This window comes from Physella acuta, unplaced genomic scaffold, assembly GCF_028476545.2.
Source record: "Physella acuta isolate Inbredline_101_S28 unplaced genomic scaffold, ASM2847654v3 ptg000020l, whole genome shotgun sequence".
In the NCBI taxonomy this organism is placed as follows: Eukaryota; Metazoa; Mollusca; class Gastropoda; family Physidae; genus Physella; species Physella acuta.
Genome location: NW_026731540.1, coordinates 145,757 through 150,692, shown reverse-complemented (window position 1 = coordinate 150,692; position 4,936 = coordinate 145,757).

Genomic DNA, 4,936 nt, shown 5'->3' with positions numbered 1-4,936 from the left:
TCGGACTGTACGACAGAAGCGGCGTAATTAACATTCTGATGCAACGATTAGAATCGATTACGATTACGATTATGATAGAACCGAATACGATTACGAATACGAAGGGGATATATAGGAAGGCGACGGCTGAGCTCGCTGTCTCTCGGTCTCTCTCTCTCGATCAGTCAGTCAGTGAGGCAGTATCAAGTTGGTTATTGAACGGGTTAGCCGTATTGTGTTAAGAAGGACGATAGACATGTGCATTCAGTTATGTGAAGACTAGTGAGGACTGTTGGGGGTCAGTTGATTCAGACTATTATTGTGAAGCATTCCTTTTGATTTATTATATTATTGTGAAGCATTTCTTTGATTCATGTAATAAAAGGATCAATAGCGAACCTGCATCTTCGAGTATCTATACTGTGGTCGATGTTGTGTAGAATGAGTGGTTAGACTCGGTAACATTTGGCGTTGTCGAGCAGAACTCGTTAACATTTGGCACTACAGGCAAATAGTCTCGTTACATTTGGCGCTGCGGACAGGATGAATTCAACTAGACCTGCCGCTTTAGGCACCCATAGTCAACCTTGTTCATAACTGTGTTTCGTGTGTGTGTGAATTCGGACATTCAGGAACAGTGAAAATTGAGGAACGAGGAAAATTTTTCATACACACACGGTAAGAAAGAACTCTTTTTTTTTTACTCAAGGAATAAAATGTCTACTCTGGACGAGAAGCAGACCCATATTGTGGTCCTGCCCAGAGAGTCCCACATTAACAAATTTTACGGGGACGGTGATCCAGCTTTAACCAACAGGTTCAGTGAAGAGGTCAAAGCGGCCTGGGCCTCGAGACACATGTCACCAGAGGAAAGATTAAGACTGCTGATGGGCAGTATAGGAGAGACGGTTAGGGCAGAGGTCAAATGCCACGATAAAACCATCCAATCAGATCCAGATAAGGTGCTGGATCTAATTATGGAGACCTTTGGGGAGAGACGGTCGGGATCGCAACTGCTATCGGGGTTCGTAGGCTTAAAGCAGAGAATGGCGGAGAGTGTGATGGAGTATTCACACCGAATGAACAGGGCCTTTGATTCGGTAAAGGGCAAAACACCTGACATTGATGTACGCCTACTGAGGGACCATTTCATCGAGGGGCTAGCAACCCCGATCTTAAGGAGAGAGTTGAAAGAGGAGGTCCACAAAGACCCGCAGTTGACCTTCCTTCAGGTCAGGAACTCAGCGATCCGCAGGTCCGAGGATGAGGACCAATCGAACTGTTCGGTGGACAAAGTCTCTGTGCCGGAACAGAAACAATTCCCACCCACAGGGACCGGCACGGTGGAAACCATGATGGCTCAACTGTTGGCCCACCTGGATAAGGTTGACCAACGATTGGAGAGGTTAGAAAGCAGGTCAACAGCTGAGAATCAGGAAAAGAACGGGACAAAACAGAGACAGGTTGGACGGCCGCGACCCGCCGGTCCATCGCTCCGGTGGACGGCTGACGGTCGACCAATTTGCTTGTCCTGTTCACAACCCGGACATATGGCACGGGACTGTCAGGGGAAACGATCGCCTTATGTAAGGCAGGGCCAGGCTACAGAGGGGCGAGGTTATGGCCCAAGAAACAAAATGATGGGAGTCTGTCCCGAAATGGTGATTACGATTGGGGACATCGCGGTGAAGGCAATTGTGGATACAGGCTCCCAGGTGACGACAATTACGGAAAATTTTTACACCAAATGGATGAAAGGAAAAGACCATAGGTTGAGGTCTGACACATGCATGCGCCTGACGGCAGCTAATGGACTAACCATTCCATACTGTGGTTATTTTCTGGCGGATGTCGTGGTGGCGGGACATAGGTTGAAGCAGGTTGGGGTGTTCGTTACGAAACACAACCTAGAGACAAATGTGTCAAATATACCTTGCCTGTTGGGCATGAATATTCTTGGCCAGTTGCCAGAATTTCTTACAAATATTGTCGGATCGACCACACCAGGTCGGGGATCCAAGTTGGCCAGGTTTGCCAAGACCAGAGGAAGGATATCAGTCCCGGCAAACACGGTCAAGGCAATCACATTACAAATTGGTGATAGAAGCGTGAATGGTGATGTGATGATAGAACCATGTGGCGCCGCACTGAGGGCAGGCGTCGTGTTACTGCGGACATACACATCAGCGGAGAAGGGACTAGTTCAAGGATTAGTGGCAAATGTTTTGGATGAGGAAATTTTTATACCGCCTAATACTCTGGTAGGAGTACCACAGAACGTCGAGGTACTAAGGTCGGCACAGTGCATCGAACTGAGCAATACCAGCAGTAATGAAGTAACAATTAGGTCGGTCAATGTGACGGCCGAGGTGAAGAAAGAGGATGGCCGATCATATACATTCCCGGAAACTGAGGACCCAAAACTAAATGAATTGCTGAATAAGTACAGGGATATATTTGCCTCGTACGAGGGTGATTTGGGTTACACGGAAGTAATAAAACACCAGATACCCTTACTACAAGACAAGCCGGTGGCGCAACCTTATCGAAGATTACCACCAAGTCACTACTCGGCGGTGAAAGCACACCTGAACGATCTACTAAAAAAGGGAATTATTACAACCAGCACTAGCCCGTATGCGGCACCGATAGTAGTGGTAAAAAAGAAGTCGGGGGAGATAAGACTGTGTTGTGATTACCGGAAATTGAACAATATCACAAGAAGGGATGCATTCCCCTTGCCTCGTATTGATGAATGTCTTGATGCGTTGGGGGGAGCAAGATTTTTTTCTACCTTAGATTTGGCTAGCGGCTACCACCAAGTGGCTATGCACCCCAACGATCAACATAAGACTGCATTTATTTCTCCACTGGGACTGTACGAGTGGACCCGTATGCCGTTTGGTCTAACTAATGCGCCTGCTACATTCCAGCGAGTAATGCAGAGTGCTATGAGTGACTTTCTATTTCAAATAATGTTGGTGTACTTGGATGATATACTGGTTTACTCAAAAACTTGGGAGGACCATCTAAAAAGATTAGAACAAGTGTTTCTCCGTCTTAGGGAGATAGGAGTAAAGCTGAACCCAGACAAATGCGGCTTCGGTCTGAAATCGGTACATTTTTTGGGTTATGTGATTTCGTCGGATGGCATCGCCACTGACCCAGATAAAATTGCAGCTGTTAAAGAATGGAAACAGCCAACAACTACAGTAGAGGTCAGATCATTCTTGGGCTTTGCTTCCTATTATAGAAAATTTGTACCTGGTTTTGCAAAAATTGCCGCACCGTTGCATGACTTGGTAAACAAAATGACAAAGAAACACAGTAAGGAGAAAAAGAAAGGTAAAACACAACTGATAGGTGAATTATGGACTGATGAATGCCTGAACTCGTTTAAGCTCTTGAAAAAGGCTTTGACAGAGACGCCGATATTAGGATACGCGGACCTTGACAAACCATTTCGGCTAGAAATTGACGCCAGCTCTAAAGGTCTGGGAGCTGTGCTATCACAACAACAAAAGCAAGGTTTCAGGGTTATTGCGTATGCCAGTCGAGCTCTGAAGGAATCAGAGAAGAACATGACAAATTACAGCGCCATGAAACTAGAACTTTTGACATTAAAATGGGCTGTGACTGAAAAATTCAGGGACTATCTATTGGGTGCTAAATGTGTGGTATACACTGACAATAACCCCTTGAGTCACCTAAAGACAGCAAAGTTGGGATCCATCGAACAGCGATGGGCAGCAGAATTGGCACTCTTTGACCTGGAGATAAAATATCGCCCGGGGCGGTCCAATGGCAATGCGGACGCTTTATCAAGGAATCCGTACGAGAGACCGGGCGATGAGGAAGAAACGCTGACAGGAATATGTGAGGTCAGAGCGTCAACAGATATCCCTCACGGGGTGCAAGTGATGCAAAACGGACAGACCGGGGTGGAGCACATATCCACAGAGCCCGGACATATGGACATTAGTGATTTTAATTGCCTTAATCACAAAGAGATAAGAGATGCCCAGAGAACGGATAGTGGCTTACAGCCGCTGTTGAAACACGTCCAGGAACAAAAATTCCCAGGAAGAAGGGAAAGAGAACAATTTGGTCGAGAAACAAAGAAAATACTGAGTCAGTGGGACCGTCTCAGTATAAAGGATGGTGTTCTCATGCGGAGAATTCATGACCAAATTGATGGGACAATACACCAGGTGGTGGTGCCTGGACAATTACGAGAAGAAGTAAGGTTGGCACATGACAGGGCAGGACACCAGGGTCAGGACAGGACGCACAAAATATTACGACGGAGGTGTTACTGGCCCAATATGGAAATGGAGGTCAAACGCCATTGTGAGGCTTGTGTGAGGTGTCAGCATGCGAAAATGCCAGTTGTCAAAATGAGACAGCCATCAGGACACCTACTAGCGACAAAACCACTAGAGATTGTGGCTATGGACTTTACGTCGTTGGAGCAATCATCGGATGGGACGGAACATGTGTTGGTAATGACTGATGTATTCACCAAATGGACTGTGGCGGTGCCCACACGAGATCAGACTGCCAAAACAGTGGCAAAGGTCTTAATAGAACATTGGTTCATCAAATATGGCATACCAAGACAATTACACTCTGACCAAGGAAGGGCCTTTGAGTCAGAAGTAATTAACCAACTGTGCAGCCACTACGGGATCAACAAATCTAGAACAACCACATTTAATCCGAAAGGAAACGGACAGTGCGAGCGGTTCAACCGCAGCATGCATGATTTGCTGCGTACTCTAGAACCTGAACAGAAAAAACGTTGGCCTGATTTTCTCCCAGAGTTGGTATATCTATACAACTGCACCCCCCATGCCACAACCGGCTTTTCGCCACACATGTTGCTGTTCGGACGGGAGGCTCGACTCCCTCTTGACTTGTTCCTAGGAAAAAAGGAGAGTATGACTGGCTCATACAC